Source organism: Uloborus diversus, chromosome 2 (genome assembly GCF_026930045.1).
Source record: "Uloborus diversus isolate 005 chromosome 2, Udiv.v.3.1, whole genome shotgun sequence".
NCBI classification, from domain to species: Eukaryota; Metazoa; Arthropoda; class Arachnida; order Araneae; family Uloboridae; genus Uloborus; species Uloborus diversus.
The window spans coordinates 141,995,594-142,015,751 of NC_072732.1; the positions used below are offsets into that span (position 1 = coordinate 141,995,594).

Consider the following 20,158-nt stretch of genomic DNA (forward strand, 5'->3'; position numbering starts at 1 on the left):
ATGTCCAAATAAAATTTCTCCATCTACAAAAGAAAAGAAATAAAATATATATTTTTCTTAAGAGTTTCGTAATCAATTTTCTACAATGAAATCAAAATACAACTGTTTTTAATGATTAATAAGATAATTTTTTTTTCAATTAATCGGACCACAGTAAAACAGGATCGTTCTGGCCCTTGGCGTCCTGTTCAATTACTTAACAGTTATCTGTTTAGAAGATTTTTTCTTTGAAAATAAATTTTAAAAAAGAAATTTTTTTTACTCTCGTTCAACAATGTTTTCAGACCCATACAGTTTTAGAAGTAACTTAACTGTGTGAATGAAAAAGTAAATTCTTAAAAGTTTAAATCAGTTATTAAAATTTCCAGTGAAATGTAAATTACGTATATAACAACTAACCATGTTTGTTTAAAAAAATTACATTTTGATGTATTTGTTAACTGAACTGAATAAAGTTGAAATGTTTTTTAAACTGTGCTGGAACAATGCCGCCATGCAATGGGAGTTCTGTTTTGCTATTTTTCTAGTAAATATTGGTCGTTTTAATTTAAAGTTACAGAAACCATTATTGATTTTTATAGCAATAACTTTTAAGTTCGCTGATCCACTTAAAATTCACTTCTTGAGGATGATTTTTAGTTTTTTCCAATTTTTTGGTTGCTTGGTTGGCTTAAAGGGATTTTTGGACCCAATATGCAAATAATATTAGGCTTGCGTAATGGTTTTGGTTCGAATAAGCAGGTGGTCCAGTGAAGCGGATTCCACTGCTTTTGAAATTCACAACATTGAACCCATATGTACATCAGGGCTGTTTTTAAGGAGCTTTTAGGGTTCAAACTCCCTCTGAAATTTTTCAAAACAATTTCAGAAAATGTTTTTCATTCTACTTTTTTTTATGTACCAAAAAATTTTTAGAATTCTGTTGTATTTTATTTTTTACTTATTTTTTAATTTCATTTGAAAAATTTAATTAGTTTTTTGAAGAAAAAGTAAAAACTCCGCTTTTTCTGCAATATTTATTTTTATTGCAGTTATTGTGAATATATTTTTTCACAAAACAAGACCTCGGGCTAACAAGGAGATCAAAGTCCTTTAATTTTAAAGTACCATACTGCATATTTAACACATCTTACAACTATCAAAAAATTTGATTATAATTGTTACTTCAAATGCATGTAAGTCAACACAACTATTCTTTTGAGTTGTTAAAGAGACATCAAGTATTTTACAGGGGTGAAGTAATGTGGTGTACATATCAGATTTTCCCCCTTCATTTAATAGATATCTTTTTTTTTTTCATTTGCTTAAGTCTTTAAGCAACCCTTCATTCAAATAATCATTTGTAACAAAAATCGATAGAATACACAAAATGAAATCAAATTTTATTGATTATAATACATTTGTAAAGAATGCGTTTGGTAAAACCTTCCCCGAAACAAAAGCATATATATATATTTCTATTTTGACCTTTGCTATGGTCCTTGAGAAAAGAAGAAAAAGGAAAAGTGCAGCATTCATTTAGATCGGTGATTTCCAACCTTTTTGAGCCTCATTGACCCTCTAGAGATTCACTGACACTTATCACCCCCCTTCCCCTTCCCTTCTTCCTTGAAAAAACCAGAACTTAGCACTAGTGAACATCGATTATTATAGAAAACTTAAATGTCTAATTTATCGTCGCTAAACTTAGCATTTTGCAGAAAACCGATTTGAAGATTTCCAGTTCAGTGTATTGCTTGAGAACCACCACCAGTGTGAGGGACTGTAACCTTTTTACTATTTATTGCAGAAATACATCCATTGGCCACATTATAAAATCGACTTTGGACACTTCTGTCGTGGTCATAATTCATTTTTCGATTAGTTTGAGATACACCCATTCGTCTTTTTTGAAGCAAAAATACCTCTTTTTGTTTTCTCTTTTCTTTCTTTTCTAAAATGAACCAATAGGTACTTGAAGGGCAATACTTAAGTATTATCATGGGCTTCCTTTCAAAAACAGAAATACATTTTTTATGAAATTATTTCTTTTTTTAAATTGGAATGTGAGGGAACTAAAAACAAATAATTAAAATTTTTAAAAATGTTGAAAATTTATAAACTTTGCAATGAATGATGAAATACACTCTTAAGGTTCAAATAGGATGCGACAAGGAAGCTTCTGAACATTAATTTCTTTCCTTTTTGACTTCTGATTCCTTTTCTGAACTCTAAAAAATCAGTTTTGCATGTGTTTTCAATTTAAATGTTCACTGGCTTTTTATTATTATTATCATTTTAGCATTTAAACACTCATCGCCCCCCCCCCCCCCCCCCTATCGTCAATAAAGAATTTATCTCCTCCTTGAGGGCAATCGCCTTCAAGTTGGGAACCACTGGTCTAAAGCATTTAGTGCTCACAATGCTGTAGTTGGAAGCAAATGTTTGGGATGCATTAAAAGAAAAGATGGTTTGAAACCATTTTGAATTACAATGGCAATATTTTTACAATGAAAATACAAATAATTAATTTTAGAACAGTACCCCTTAACCCCACCCCCTCTTCCCCCTCCCCAACTACAGCACTGGGTGCAAATGAAGAGAGCCAAATTTTAGGAAGTTTTAGTAAGGAACATTGTCTTTTTTAAAAAATTATAGAACAATGTCCCAACTTTTTTACTTCTGCAAAGAAAAAGTTTTCTGCTATTTTGAAATCAGGAAAGACAAAAATTTCAGTTTAGAATGAATATAGATTTAGTGAAAGGTTACAAAATTCTGTCTTAACCACAATATACTCTTCAAAGCGTTTCATAATTTTATGCTAAATGGAGGGGAAGAGCATTATATTCTCATAATTATTAAAATCTTATTGAGCAGATTGACTGCTTTAGTCAGCCCAAACTAAATCCCAGACAGCCATATTCAATATATATTTTAACCAGGAAACCAAGCCTCCCCCCCCATTAATGTAATTTATTATAAAATCAGTTAAATGACTGTCATTCATGGGAGTTGTCTTACATCCTTTTTTACTCATAAGCCATTTGCCCACTTATTCGTTCTTGAGATATTTTCTCAGAGCGAAAAATAATGGACAAAAAGGTATTAGTGGCAGAAAAGCTGATTAAAACTTGTTAAAAACTGCTAAAAATACTCTATACAAACCATATTTATGAAAATCTTTTTTCTTTCCTTACAGTCTTCTTTAACTCTTGCATAAGAAAATCTATGTAAGTAACTGTATAAGTATATAAATCTGAATATAAAACATGGAATTTGAATCATGATATCAGTTTTGAAAAGTAAAAGTAGTAAACTTTATGAAATTATGTATGAAGAATCTGTTGCCAAAAGCAAATGATTTGTGCATTAAACTCATTTTACTCTGCTCTTTAACCTGCTACTTGGTTAAAATTCTGTTCCATATTGGATTCAAGTATGGTTTCTTTGCAAGTTTGAACTCTAGAAAGTTATAACTTCATGTAATTATAGCTTGGTGAGAAACTAAAAGTTCATTTTAAAATGTGTAAATCATGTAGGGTAATCAAAAGGGCACAAGCATCAATTGTAAAATAACAATAGCAACAATAGATTAATAAATACAAGTTAAAGCTACCTATTGGTTTTAAGAAATGCTTTATGATAGATCCTGATCCTTTTGGACAGATATAATGTTCAGTAACTGCAGAAGTTGATTTTAATCCTTCAATAACTTGTGGCAGAGGCTTTAAAATGCCAACTTCTAAAAGTTCTTCATAACATCTTAAATAAAAAATATTGCATATGAAACAATTTTCACTTTCCTTGCTTTATCTATACTTAAAATAAGTTTTTAATAAAAATAAAGAAAAACTTCATTTATTTACTTTTTGTGATGGAGTGCAAAAAAATAATTGAAAAGAAAAAGATCTGATATCTTCGATGAAGCAGAACACAAACGTTGGATGACGATTAATGACATATTTTTTTATTACCACTTTCACAACTTTAATCACGACATGGGGAGTGGTGACCACTAACTTTCATCTGTAGCGCAATATTAGCAAACTTGGTGACAATTCGTGGCGTTAATATTGAAAACTGAAAATGAAATCTATAAAGTTAAAGGTCAGTGCGTTCTGTGGCTTCATGAAAGTAAACCACTGATTAGCATATTAAGATTGAAAAATGCATATGAACTCAACCATTTGTACCTTCATGTCAACAGCATTAAGCATTGGTATGAAAGGTTATGAAGTATACCTGCCACTATAGGCAGCTTGTGTACCAAAAAAGTGGGGGGGTCAAAAAATGTGTGTGAGGTTAGAGGGCATGGCCCTCAAAGCTAGGTTTAAAAAAAAAAAATTTGTAGCATTGAGTTGCATTAAAGGCTTTTAACATATATGATTCTATGACCCCCAAAAAATGTAGAATATGACCTCAAAAATCAGGAATTCAAAGTTCCATTTTTATTAAATTACACGAGAAAAGTTCATTTATTTGGAATTTTTAGTTGTTATTTTGGTGGAAAAAATCAATCCACCCTGTAAAAAATCATTTTTCAATTGATTATTAATCTTTAATGCAGAAAAGTTAGGGTGGCAAGGCCCCTTTACTTCTGAAAGTGAGGGGGCGCTTGCCCCTCTTACCTGCCCCCCCCCCCCACAAGTTGCCTATGCCAGTCGCTCCTTGGCAGACCAGCATTGCTCCCTGTCCCTATAATCCAGTCATACCAATGCTTGTGGACATACTGGGCCTTTTAATAAAATAGCATTAAATAAAACAATGCTTCTAATGTTATTACAGTTAAACTCGGTTAATTTGAAGTGTCAAAATTCCCCAAATTTGTTCGAAAAAGCCATAATTCGTAACAATTGTGAATGAGTGATACTGCAAAAAAATGAAGAAATGGTTACCTACGATTAAAAAATATTACTACTAATACACACATTGTAACTATAATACACACATTGCAACTATTAGTATATTCAGAAAAAAATCACCTATTTTTTACAAATGAATCCTTTTGGAAAATATTGAAAATGGAATCACGAAATAGGTTGTAATCTACAATTGAAGATGAACAGTTTTATCTCCAATTAAATTGAAATGTCCACAGTTAAACAAATGTACATGCTTTATTCTTTATGCAAAATGTTTAATATTTTTCTCTTGATGCACAACGGTACTTCTGCTACCAAAGATAATGATGAATAATTTCTAAAAAAGAAAATTACAGTATTCAACAAGTAAAAAGGTCAGAATTTTTGTTTGTCTTAGCCGATACTTTCAATTTAATGCATGTATTATACGTAAAATTTTTAATGAAATTAAATAGCAAACCAAACTTAATAAAATAAATTGTTTTGTCCGTGATTTCGTATTAAGTGTGATCGTATAAAGAATCGTATAATCTTTATAAACCAGATTCAAGGCAATTGCTTGTTTATTTATTTATTTATTTTTTTCAAAATGACTGAAAGGCTGAACAATACTATATCAGAAAATGGTTGTTGAACATAAAAAATATAAAAAAACTTGGAGAAATTTCCCTGTTAAATTTATTTTTATATTTAACTAAAATTTTATATTGTTGTTGTAGTTCAGCAATTTTAAAACACATTTAAACTCCCACTGATTTGAGGCTGGGATACAAAAGGTGTGTTCGAATAAGCCAATGGTTTCATCTGCGCTCACCGGTAACTAACCAGAAGCATTCTAATACATTTCTGGTTAGTCGATGTATGGAAATACTTAGTGTTCCCGCTAGGCCGTTTTTGAAGGGCGCAGCGCCCTGCCCTTTTCCATATCGGCAGAATGCGCCCTGCCCTTCTTTTAGATCGCAAAATGCGCCCCGCCCTTTTCAAAAATAACAATATGCGCTCTGTGTTTTTAAAAAGATACCTCAAGCATCGTTTGGACCCGCCGCGATATCAGGGCAAATTTATTTGTCCAGTGATCGTCTGCAAAAACGCTCATGCCTTGCCATTGTCCCCAGAATTTCACTCTGAAAACGGCCATAAAAGGAGATGCAAACACCTAGGCAAAGAGGGGAAGATATTCTCAGAATTCTAACAGACTTATCAGTTGGAAACAAAAGACAGATTTCTGTGAGGGAAGGTGTTCGGTCATCCGCGATGGTGGTGGGGGGAGAGGAGTACTGTTTAATTCCTCCCCATTCTTGTGTTTCTGAGAATCAACAATGAAAGAGGGAGGGTGGTAGTCTTCCTATATTATTTTCTTCTGTAGGACCAGGGGGCGCCGGCGCCAGTTCCAGGAACAGTAGAAGGGGTGCTACTTGTCAGACAAGAACAGATGCAGATGAACTGCTCCATTTCTTGTCCGAAAAGTCTGAGTGCAAACGCAAACGGTTCTTGATTTGAAAATACACGGTTCATGACGATGATGCCGGCCGAAAAAATATGCAGTTTACTGAAATATTTCAAGCTGCTTTTCTTTTTCTTTTTTCCTGCAAAACAGAATAGAAGCAGGGTTCGTATGCTCTTTATAATCCTTGTAAAGGGCTTCAAAAAAGCGTTTATTTTGAAGTGATTGATAAAGTTCTGAAAGCTAACAGAGTGCTTGAATTCCTTAGAGTCTAAGGAATACACAACCTATGGCCCGCGGGCCAAACGTGGCCCGCGAAGCCTGTTGAATTAATCCGCGAAAAACTCTTAAAAAATATATATAAATAAAAACATTTGAAAAAAAAATGAAGTAACTAAGTTTGCGAAATTATCGTTTCAAAACTCATTTACTGTTCTAGTTAACAATTTCAAGGTTCAAAACAGGTCGATTTTACCCCATTATAACTATCACTTCCCCGAAATCGCACTTGCAAAATCGGAAAATTTACGAAAATAATGTAACAAAAACGACATCTTCAACAAAATGAAAATTAATTTTTGAAATAGAATGTTGAATTAGGCAATAAACACCGTACGAATAGGCCATTTTCGTAGCGTTTCAGCCCTTTGTGTCCGATTTTCGTTTGCACGTGGAAATTAGGCTTAGTTAATTTTGGCGCACTGCTAGTGGTTGTGAAGCAATCTTTTTGCATCTGTTTCTGATTGGTGAACTTTCTAATTGTTTTCTAAGTAGTACACAGTACAAAGCCTACTGAACAAAAATACAAGGATATTTTTTGGTTATCTTGAGTTTTTTGCCCGCCCCCTCCCCCTAAAAAAAGAATATTTAAAATGGAAACAATATTGTTCTGTGTGAAATTTGCCTTGGGAAATTTTCTGCTGCGAAATATTCATTCATTCCTTTTTGCTGAGTATTTGTATTATCTTTGAATACGATTTGTATATTAACAGATTATTTTAAAAAACTCATTGACATAATTAAAAACATACTTTTGACACACTTGTGCTTTTTCCCCAACTAAAATGATCTTGCAATGTTTCTTTTTTTATATATGTAAAAAACTATAACATTGCTTTAAAAAAATCACAAAATAAAATGCTGATGTATTAAATTTTCATAAAAAATGTCAGTGAAATTAAAATCTTGGATTTTGGCCCTGGCTGCTTGGGTAGCGCATACATCTGCAAACATATTTGTGTCATGAAGTTGTGTCAAGTCCAACACTAGGCATTCAAATAAAGCCTTTTTTGTTTTGCACCTTGCTATGACTGCATTTTTGAAGCACTGCACACAGTATTTTAATAATTATTCTGTTTGAAGTATGTTTTTTTAAAAGTTGAATTTACATTTATCATGATTTTGATGTCTATTAAAATATTTATGGCATAATGTACATTACTAGGCAGTTTTTAGATAGGAAGGGGGGATCCGTAATTAAATATTGTTCATCTTACATTAAAATGCAAAGGATTTTGAAATGCCTAGAATTTTTCATTCTTATAGGAAAAGTAGGCCCAATTATGACCTGAAAAGTATTGAAACACACCCAAAGCAAATATTAAGCATTAGCTAAATGTTCCTACGGAGTTTGGAAAATGTGCTTCGTTGGCATTTGGGGTGAGGGCGGGGCAATCTAACCCTAAAGACAAGTGCATTTTCTAGAAGAAATGATATTCAATACTGAAGTCAATGGTGGCAATTAAGAGGGGAGGGGGGGCGCACAGAAATTTTCGGGCCTATCATAAATGACTTTTCCGGGCCCCCCTCCATATTGTTTGCCTCTATATTTCACCCCTAGTTTAAAAAATATTGGACACCCTTGAGGATCAGGCCTGGGCTAACAGGTGTCCGTTCTTCCCCACCCTGCTGTGTACGCCCTTGAGGGGGGGGCATGGTACAGAGGAATGGATGAAATTTTCGCAGTGTTTTAAGATGTTATTTTTCTTCTTTTTTTGGGGGGGGGGGACTCAGTACTTTTTGAGAGGTGCCTCATTGGTCTTGAATGGGGAAAGACCACGTTGAAACATATAGTGCCCTTTTTATTATAAATAGTGCCCCTTTCAAAGACCAGCACCCTGCCCTTTTTTTTCCTAGAGTGAACACTAGAAATACTGTATATATGGACTGACGTCATCAAACCTTATGAACTCAACCACCCGGGATAACAGTTTGTTCTATTTAAACATACTCAAAGTATTCTTCCTTGTTGTTCCCAAGCAAAATCTTTTTGAACTCTCCATAACTGTATAAACCATTGATGCTCGATCATACACAATTAAATAGAAAATAAATTGAAAAATACAGTTAATAGTTTGTACACTTATATAAATTAGTTTAAAACTATCCAGAGTGTGGGCATGTTTTTTTAATTTTTCTGCAAGAATGACAGATAACTAAAGCATTTCTTACGGGAAATTATTTGAATTAAACCAGCTTGGGTATTAAGCAGCCAGTTAATGTTCCAAAGTCGGGGATACAGACAGAACTACATGCAATATAAAGCGATCCCGGTTATCCCACCCAAAGACGGTAGTTTCATCCTCATCATGGACTCGGCAGTCTGGAATAGGGAATAACTGAGCTGGAGGCAGATGTCATTTCATTGAAGTCGAGAGTGCCAACAAATTGGTGATAAAGTTTATTTATCTCAACAGTCAGAGTCCGCGGACATGGTGCAGTTCAATTTCTAATTGAAGTTTGGATATCAAACAGTCAGTTACTGCCCCTAAGCCAGGGCTAAGGCAGAATTATGTGCAATATACTACTGACAGCTCGATTATGCATGCAGACCTGCATATCCGAGTTATGTCTGCAGTTTTATCCTTGTTACGCAGCCTGGAACAGGGAATAACCGAGCTGGAGGCAGAAGGTATCTACATGAAGCAGAGAGTGTCAACAAACTGGCAGATAAAGTAAGTTTATCTCATCAGCAAGAGTCCGCAGACATGATGCAGTTCAACTCATAAATTGAAGGCAAAGCTTGGGTATTACCACCAAGGGCGCCCATATGCAAAATTTTAAGGGTTGGCTCAGATACTTTCCCCATGGTTTAGAAGAATATTTTCCTCATGGAAACCATTTCAGTACAGATAAGAGATATTACCGTATGTACTTGCATATAAGTCAAGAAATTTATTACAAAAAATGAGGTTTAGGGTTTAAAGTTAGGGGGTCAACTTATACGCGAGGCATATTTTCTGAAAATTTCCCGTTTTTTTTCTTAGAACAAAATGCACCAAAATGTGAACATTTTCCCGATTTTAGTCCATCCCTGTTAAGCAGATTCTAAAGAAGTAAATACTTAAACATTCTGTTATGATTTTACATGGTTTGACTGTGAAGTAAAAAATAAAAAATTACAGTGACGGCCGACTACGCGAAAAGTGCGGGATCGCCATATTCACAAATTTTTCTGATAGTCTCGAATTAATGCTCATTTTTTAAAAATAATGTAATATGGCTGCAGCAAAAAATTTTATTGATATAAAATCAAAATAAAAGCAACAATTTAAAAAAATCAAAACAGTGAAATCAAACTCTTTACAAAAATCGTGATTGCAAAAGTGAACCCTTTTGGTGCAAAAGAATAAAAATCGTACGTTTTTTAACATAAAAATGTTTGTTACCTACATTTCATTTTTCTCCTTTTTATAACGTTTAAATTCAAAATTAGTGGAAAAATGCTTCGTTTTTTTTTTTTTCAAAAGTAGGGACTCGACTTATACATGGGTTTTCAATTTTTCCCTCGATTTTTCTCCTAAAAGTAGGTGGATCAACTTATACGCTAATATATACGGTAAAATTTGACATTTTTAGTAACTTATTCATTAATGGCTGGAAAAGAAATGTTTACATTTTAGCATAGAAATAAGTACTAAAAACAGTTCTCCATTCTAGTGGGGGAGGGGGAGACTTGAGCCTCCACTTACCCCTATATTGAATGCCCATGATTATCACCCCTTAGCCAGGGCCAGGGAAAACTTCGTACAAAAACCAGCTGCCTGGCTATCCCCATACATAGAATGCAGTATCATCCTTGTTTAAGGATGAAACTGCAGTCTCTGGATGGGATAATCAAATTGTTGGTACAATGCATGTAATTTTGAACCATTTGAAAGCATCCTATTGTTACAGCAAATATTTTATAGGTAAAAACTCAATTTAAACATTAATTTTCATCCATTGCTTTTAATCAAAACATATAATGATTTTGAATCTAGTAGTAAGTAACCAACATCTTTTACAGAAACCTTACACAACTCTATTTGTCAAATGTTTTTAAAAAAATAAATATTTAAAATAAAATCATAACCCAAAAATAAATTTAATCATACAAACCTTTCCTGGAAGGATGTTAAAATAGAACTTCGAGAAATAAACTGAGCACCGAGATCAAGGGAACTTCCAAGAGAATTTCGACTTGTACACATTCGTCCTCCTACAGGTGGAAAGTTTTAAAATATGTGTAAATATATATTTTAAAGGCTAAAAACACAAGAATGAATGCTTTTGGTAATTAAAAAACAATGCTCGAAACATTGTTCTATGACATGAGTAAAATGAGACAATGTAAATAAAAGTCATAAAATTAGTTAAAACAAGCAAACAGCTGTTTCCTTTTTACACAAATTTGTGATTTAAGCACAGATGTTCCCCGATTTTTTTCAAATTTTACAACGAGCCTTACCCCACTTTTTGATTTCAGTAACTTATGCTTATTTCTGCACTGTCCGTCCATCTTTCTCACATTATTACCAGACATACTAAAAAGCTTTTAACTATAAATAATTGAAAAGCACAGTTTCCTGAAATAGAAGTATGGATATAAATCTACAAAATTTATATTTGGAGTGAATAATAAATTTTATTTTTTCCTAGCGCTCATCTATGCATACATTTCTGAATAGCGTGTAAATAATGATCAGGACTAACTACAACTTTGAGGTCTCCCCGATGGGAGATCACTGTAACCACCCAAAAATTTCTTTATTTGGCAAAATTTGTCTGAGTATTCTAACTTGGAGACAGAATTGCAAAATTTCAATTTTGGAAAAAATTTATAGTAATGCTATGTTTATATTTTATCATTTGGTAAAATGCGGAGAATCATTCAAATTGAAAATTTTCCTCTTCCCGAAACTTTAAGTTTGAGGTGCCCAGGGACGGATTTATAGCCTATTCAAGGGGCTGGCGGTTGAAAACCTTAAAAGCCAACCCCCCAGCCCCCCCGCCATGAAAGGGGAGTCAGGGAATCAATTGCCTTCCCCAGGGGGGCTTTGAAAAAATATCTTTACATGAAAGTGAGCGTGGTTTTCCCGATTAAATTTGCAATGAACCCCAACTGGAAGAATTCGAAATAACGGGCCTGTCCACCATCCTACACCAATCTCACTATGATGATGAGCCATTGTGTCGACCAGTTGGTTCAACTGTCTGTAAGAAATTTAATTTTCAGAGATAAAAATATAAATAAGCACAAACAGTATTTCCACTACGGCATTTTCCGGGAAAAGCTTTCAATAAACTTTAAACATTTAATTTTTTTTTTATAAAACTTAAAATGAGCAAGCTATCTATCACCAATGTGCAAGGGAATAAACTACTTCATTTGGTAAGACAGGGGTGGAGAAAACCGAGTTGCTTTGCTAATACCTGTTATTTGGAAGTGCCAATAAAAAAAATTTTCACTTTCAGCCCATAGCCCAAACATAAATGAACTCGTACAAGGTCAAGGAGGTCATTACAGAGTGCAATCCTATTCCTCATCATATTTGTTGTTACATTAGGAACATATAGAAGACTATGCGGCGCTGTGTTGATGGAATTTGATGTCTTGTTCAAGCTACGATTACAATTTTACATGAAATCTGGAACTTAACGGCACATCAGCAACTTTCCTACAAAAATTATCTTGCAGCGCTTTTAAAAAGAAGAAAAGAAAAAGAATGCACCTCTTGAAATGCCAAAGCACCTCTTTGAGCAATCACCCCCAGAGTTAAGAACCATTGTTCTAAATCATAGCAAAGTCTTATATTAATATAGCGTTGTCCTGAAAGAAAAAACTGGATAGACCCATACATAAAAATTAATTAAAGTTCGAAAAAAGGGAGAGAGAGAGAGCTTTGGTTCAAATTAAAAAGTAGGTAACGCTGTCCACCCTAGACTACACTAGCAGTCTAAAATTAATTTAAAACACTTGTAGAATTTACTTGATTAAAAAAAGAAGCAATTGTTAGTAATTTCTTCAATGCCATTTTATTGGTTTCAGAAAATGACTCATGGAGGGGGCGGTCGCCCCCACCGCCCTCGTAGTAAATCTGCCACTGGAGGTGCCTCGTGACTTGGGCATGAACTTTATTTGATGCCCCTCACACCATGTTGTAAAGTGAAGCAATTAAGTATTTTTATCCTAATTACGGCAAGAGGTAAATAACAAAAAGCATCAGTTATATAGATTTTAAATGTAATAACAGAGGAAAGTGTTAATGTTAAGACTGGAGTAGCTCTGGAATTTGTGAAACATATTAAAAATGTAAGACATTTTTTCCTTTCGATTGAGTATTTCATCTTGCTATACTTGCGCTATGTACCCATGCCTTAATCTGGTCCAGACAACGACGTTAACAGCATTTTAATAGTCATTTATGAATGATATAGACTAACGAAACAAACAATTTTTATATGACAGATAAAGATAATTCTTTTTCACGTTGAGAGACGTTTGATTTTAAGAACTTCTGTTCAGAGACATCAATCTCTTATTTCAGAAAATTTTAGTAATGAAATTCAGATACAAAATGCAATGAAACAGGTTAACAGAAACATTATTTTACCTGTACCACGAGACTTCTCCAAAATCACAGTATTACATAGTTGTGGAACTTTTTGTTTTAATAACATTGCTGTCAACGCTCCAGTCAATCCACATCCAACAATACATAGTCGAAGCATTTTGTAAACAATGGAATTAAAACTTCCTTAAATCAATGTCATACCATTTAGACCAACTGTTAAATTTTTTGAAAACTTCAAAAAAAAAAAAATCTAGCCCCCACATATATTCAAAAAACATGCAACATTTTTAATCAAGCTGGACTTTATTTCACGAAAAAAGCCACTAACAACGAAATGAAATGATGGAGTAGGAGTAGCAGACTACAGTTAGAGAAACGGTTAATGTAGAAAGTATGAAGAAATTTCATCATTCCAAAGAAATTTCATTCGAACTATTACTCTTATGTCATTAAAAATAAGAATGAAATCATTTTCTAAATCTATATTATTAATACAAGTAAACTTTGTTCACAGGATTGAGATTGAGATGTTTTTTTGAGAACATGCCACATATTTCGAAACTACAACTTCAATCGGTTTTTTTTACGATCGGTTAGGGACCGAAAGCGTCAGGGTGAAATAGTGCAATATCTTCACTTTTCGGTTTGATTTTCTTATCGTTCATGCTGCCATCTAGTGGATAAATGTATGAGTATCGATCAATAATAATTATACTAATAAGGTTGCAAAAGCCTCTTAATAGAGCTTATCTTTCTTTTTTTTTAGTATTCATTTATTCTTTATAATTAGCATAGTTATAAATAATTGAACAATTAAAAAGTTTTTTTTTTTACGGTGGAAAAAAATGAAAAAAGACTTTTTCATTTACAGACATGTTTATTCACATTAGGTAGTGCAATCTTAGAAAGGAAAGAGAAAGAGAATGTGTTATTTTTGGTTACACTTGGTGTAAATGGGTGAATAAAATTTTTTTCAAATTCAGTAATATATAAACATAATAAAGTTCAAATTGCATATAATTATTAGTAATAATAAAATTATTCTAAGAGACAAGAATAAGGTAGCATTTTTAAACTTTTTTTTTTTTTCATTTGGGTTATTCTGAATAAATAAATTGCGCATTTGCATGAAATAGACTTAGGATATGTAAGAACTACGATTCATAAAAAGAGTAATTTAAAATTGAACGAAAAAAATAACAAACATTGAACGTTCTTCGGAATTGTACCATTTGGAGGAGGCAAAATTAATTCTCTGAACAAAAAAGTTAATGTAACCTCAACTGATGTGAAGTGATGAAAGTATTCAGTCAACTTTGCTAAAAAATATTTTAGAAATGAATAAAATGCAGGATTTTCTTATTATTCACGCTACCATCTAGTGGATAAATGTATGAGTATCGATCAATAATAATTATAAAAATAAGGTTGTAAAGTCTTCCTAATGGAGTTTTTCTTTCTTTCTTCCTTTTTTAGTATTCTACTACTATTTCTTAGAATTATAATAATTTTCTGAAGATAAATTCTTAAAATTTGATAACTTTCTATCGACAAAAGTTCTGGAATAAACTCAATTGGAGGGAATTAGGCAATTTTTAGTTAATTAATAAATTAACACTTAAATAATTGAATAAGTAAGTGAATTGAACTCTTTCACTTTGCTCAGCGTGCACTTGACTAATTCAAGAAAACGTTTAAAATAAAAAAGAAATAGTTCTTGACTTACATCAAACTGTTAAAATATGAGTACTATTTTTTTGAAAATTCCTAATTGTTATCATTTTTTAATACTCAATGTGTTCCTAATTTGGAACCGTATCCAAGTTTTCGATTTTTCTAATACTTATTGTTAACTGCTTGACAATCTCACTCAGTGTTAAGCAGTGTTCGTTGATTTAAATCAGCTTGATTTAAGTTTTGATAAAAATCATAATTTAAATCATGTAATTAAAAAATAAACCCATTAATTTGAATCAAGAGGTTGTTTGAACAAAATCCTTGATTAAAATCAGTTGATTTTATTTTTATCAATTAAATTTGAATTTTTAGAATGTGTTGCTCTAAATTTAAATACACTGCATTACACAATCTTAACTTCAACTGGCTAATTTACATACTCTTTGTGTGTGTGTAGCAGATTTTTAAGACTCTTGCAATTTTGCTTTTAGTCCAAAATTACAGTTCAGAAAAATAATATATAAAAAATTGCATGTTTTCTTATACACCATTACTAATATATTTAAGTAAAGTAATTGTGTAACATTAATTTTACACTAAAAATGTAATGACAGATGATGAGAAACTTATCATTAAGCCAGGGGTGCCCATCCCCCCCAAGCTCAATGGCGCAAATTCCCCCCCCCTCCAAATTTTCTCGCTTTCGAATTGGGTTAAACATAACAGTTTTTAGAGTGTTTAATTTCCAGTCAAATTCACGGGGGGGGGGGGGAGGGAGGGGAGCGCTAACAAATACCATTTGAACTGAAATGCTGTTGGATTGTTGACCCGCCTTGCCTTCCCTAATTTTGAAACGTGGACCTTAAGTAAACAAATTTTGGGTACCCATGAATTTTGCAACACCTTTTTTTTTTTTTTTCAAACGTATGAATGATTACAGGGACAACTTTCTGGCTTGGGATGGAGTCATTACTAGATGTATACAACATGAACCGTGAAACGGAAATTTATTGTCAATTAAATAGGGGGTCCGGAGAGTTTTTCCCCCAGAAAATTTTTGAAATTGTAATTTTAAAACCAGTTTTATACGATCTATGGTGATGATAGGAAAATAAAAGGTTAGGTGGCCCCTTCCCGGTAACTTTTCAATATTGAAACTTTAAAAGCGCAATTGTAAATAGTCTACCGTTGTGTTAAGGAGGGCTTTCCTTTGTTTTCAAAATTGTAGTTCTAAAAACGCAGTTTTAGACTATCTGTGGTAATGTTACGGAAAGAAGAGATCCTAGGGCTCGCCCCTGGAAAATTTTCAAAATTAAAGTCTTGAAAACGCTATCTATGGTTGGGAGACAAGCAGTTTTCTGAAATTGAAGTTCTAAAATCGCAATTGTAGCCACCTTTGTGACGTTAAGAACAAGAGTTTTCGAATGCTCTCCCGGAATTTTCTCGATATTGAAGCCCTAAAAACCAAATTTAGGACGACTTTTTAATAATGTTGACGAGAGTGGGGAGGAGGGAGAGGGGCGTTCCACTTAAATTTCCGAACTTGTAGCTTTAGAAACACTTTTGATATATCTTGATAATGTTAGTGGAAGGTGAATTTCGGTGCCATTCCACCGGCAATTTTTTGAAATTGATACTCCAAAAACGCAATTCTAGGCTTATCTTTGATCGTGTTAAGGAAAGAGGGGGGAATCAGGGGCTTTCTCCTATAAATTTTTCAAAATTGCATGACGAGAAACGCAGTTTTAGATGACTCTTGATAATAAAGAGGATGTCATTCTGGGGTTCAAATCTTCTGATCCAACTTTGAAATGGACACCAACTCCATGTCGTCTGTGATGCTCCTTTCATTGGAAAAGAGACACGGTCATTAAATTTTGGAAAGAGCACCAGGGCTGTCGCTATTTCAAAAAAACTGGGGGGGGGGGGGGGTACGCTTTTTGCAGCCCCTTAATTTTTTCAAACGCATGTTCGAATGTGCAGAGAGAGAGAAGATTTGGCTTCTGGTTTAGCAGGAATAGTCATATTACTAGACCTTAATACTAACAATATAAATAATCGTTAGGATCAGTGGTTGGAAATCTACATTTTTTCGTGGCGAACTACAACTACAACTACTTTATTACAAATGTAGTTAACTACAACTACAACTACTTTTTTTTAAATGTAGCAACTACAAAAACTACTTTCATAAAGTAGTCGCTACTTCGCTACTTTTTGAAAAATAAATAAATGAAAAGCATTGGATTTAAAATGTGAAAGAATTCAACCTTTAAATTTTTAATTCTTTCCTGACAGTGAATTTTTAATTCAAGAAGTACAACTCGGCTACTTCAAAATGTAAATAGATGCAGGTGTAATTTGATTTAAATTCTACATAGGCATACATATACATAAAATTGATTTAGGAGAAGAAAAACATATTTTAAACAAAAGAGAAAAATTTTAATTTCCATTATAGGAGTTGATTTTATAGGAACTTATATTCTGTAGGAGCTAAGTAATTGATTTTTAGCTTCAAGTTATGGGTCTGGACATGGACACCATCTAATTTCTTACGCTACTGATGAAATGAATAAAAAAAATATTCAGTTTTACCGAATAACTTCAAAAACGTACAATACTTAATAATTGACTTTTGTTATGTTAACATGTCAAAACTCAATCAGTAAAAAAGAAAAAAAATAAGAAATATTAAAAATATCCCAAACGGTCCTAGCATTAAAAATCAAATATTAATAAATATCCGAAATATGAAACAGAACTAAGAATGTTTACTTTACTTCTATGTGTAATTTTAAACTGCAGTGGATTCGCACTGCAATGCAATTCGAAAAACGCGAAACGGCTATATAGCGAGTTCTTCTGTTCTTCTCGAAGAACGAATTTTGGAGCTAGCGCGAATTCCTCACCCGCAATACGAAAATTTTCGGAACTAAATCGATGGGCTTAAGTATTGCCTTTTTTATTGGGTAATTAAATTTTTTTTGTGCCGTGATTGGACTTTTTCTTTAGCATCACTGAAAGCAGAAGTTCTTACACCGCTTTGAAAAAATCGCTAAAAATCGCTTTCTTGACATACAAATCACCACTCCGTATATTTTTCATTCTAAATATGGCGTTGATTAAACATAATTTCACACAAGTGGGTCGTTTAGCTAAAGTTTGAAAATGAAAGGAAAAATAGAAAGTTTCTGACAACTAAAGAAATTTAAAGATTTTTAAAATGCTTGAACAACTAAAAATGCGTCGAATATAATTACTGCATCTATTGTACAGTACCATTGTTGTGCTTGTGCTGCACTTTATTATTGTTATGTACTATACGTACCATACTGTTTAATTTTACGCCATTCTTTCCCATTGATTATGTGCATCCTAACAGTACTTTTATTCAATAACACAACTGTTTCACCTATGCGAGGAACGCATCCCTCGCGTAAGTTGATATTTTACTTTATATGCTGATGACATTGATACCGAAAACTTTTTGCTGGACGGGTAAAGTTTGCATGAAACGGAAAAATTTCCGTTATCATAAATTTCTATAACACTGTAATATTTATTGTTAACTGGTCAGGGCCTAAAACATTTTAAAATGCTCATTCACGGGACATTTTCTGCTGCCCGAAAGCACAAACGCTGCACTAAATTGGCAATTATAGCTTATTCTTTTCTTTCTATGCATGCTCTATTCGAGGCGAATATTGGGGAAACTTGAACATCTCGCCAAACAAATTAATGGCATCAAACAAAGAACGTACGGTACCGTATGTCAGAGGTTCAGGGTTGTCCTATTTTGTCCACCTCGGGAAAAACCGCCGGAAAAAAACTTGAAAAAAAAAAAAAAAAAAACCATCCCGGACAAAATGTATTTTGTTCATTTCGTCCACTTCATGGGTAAACTGAAAGTTTTGAGTTAAAAAATTGAAGTTCGAAAATAATAAATAATTATATAGCTTTTTCCTATTTAAGTAATATTTTAATACAAAAATAGCAAACATAAATATGTATATAAACAATCGATAGTAAGATATTTTAAAGTGAAAATAAAAAAAGTAAGATCAGTTGAAGTTTATGTAAATGTGTTAAGAAATCAAATGAGTGTTAAAATAAATTATAATGCATGTAATAGCATTTAGAGAACAAGCACATCAGCTGTAAATTTTAAGATGTTTATCTGTGATATAGGGGTTTATTACCCATAATAAGTGCATTTATGAAATCAAAATGTAGAAATAAAAAGTTTTTAAAGATTGGAGTTCCAAAACATTAAAAATTATGTTTCACAAAAAGAAAAGAAAACCTACTTGATATTAATAAAAGAAATGTTGCCATGAAGTGAAATCTGTCCTTGCAATACAAATACAAATGTGATGATCAGCAACAGGCTCTGACTAGGCTGTTCCCTAGTCAACTTATTAGCCCCAATGAAGATTTTTGGCCCTTTCAAAGCTATCTACCATCTTGCCTATTATTGCCTCTTCTGGTACACTGTTCTAAGTACCCATAACACTACTAAAGTAGTAATTTTTCTTAATTTGTATGACATTAACATATTCATAAAATATGCTGAGTACATAAATATTTTACTATGGGGCGACATCAATAAAAACTTGAAAAAAAAAAAAAACAGTTATAAAATATTTTTAATTTGTAAATCTTTGTTTTGTATGTATATCTCCAAGCATTTCATTTGACTTTCTCATTGAGTTTATTTTCTACTATTGTATATATACTCGTCTAATCACGCCCAATAGCTTATTAACATTGTTAAATTTTATTACATTTAAGTAAATTATGATCTAAAACTAGCTGCACCGATGTGTAATTAAATGTTTTTTAGATTTATGAAATTCAAAAGCTAATGATTCTATTTTAATTAAATGATTAATTCATAATAGAAAATGTATTAGAATAATATACTAATACTACACTATAACAATAAATTTATGTATGCATAATCAGTTTATTTTTCATTTCGTCCATTTTGTCCATTTCGTCCAGTTTTGTCCTTTTGTTCAGTTTCTTCCGGCGTCTCAGACAACAACAAAATAGCAACCCAACTTTTTTTACAAAAAAGTGGACAAAATAGCAACCGTGCTGAGGTCAGCTCGTATTTTTCTAAGTCTTACGCGTATTTGATTGGTGTAACTTTTACTCGTTTAAGACTTCCACCTCTCAGATTCGTTTGAAACCTCGTTTTTTTTTTTTTTTTTTTTTTTGCAACTTTATTTAAAAGTAGTTTTTCGAAATCGCTACAAACTACTTTTTTTTGTATCGAACTACTCGCTACTCTACTTTTTTTCAAAAGTAGTGCTCTACACTACAAACTACTAAAAAATGTAGCTACTACAATA

The 20,158-nt window shown here is 32.7% G+C and overlaps 1 long non-coding RNA gene across 1 annotated transcript; it reads right to left on the reverse strand.

The window, feature by feature from the left end:
- Window position 1: 1 nt before the first annotated feature.
- LOC129216062 (uncharacterized) lies at window positions 2–13,456 on the reverse strand. Its single transcript, XR_008580165.1, has 4 exons — window positions 13,161–13,456; window positions 10,666–10,765; window positions 3,596–3,741; window positions 2–23 (listed from the first exon to the last, which is right to left on the reverse strand). It is a non-coding gene; the product is annotated as an uncharacterized LOC129216062 (long non-coding RNA).
- Between the last annotated feature and the right edge of the window lie 6,702 nt (window positions 13,457–20,158).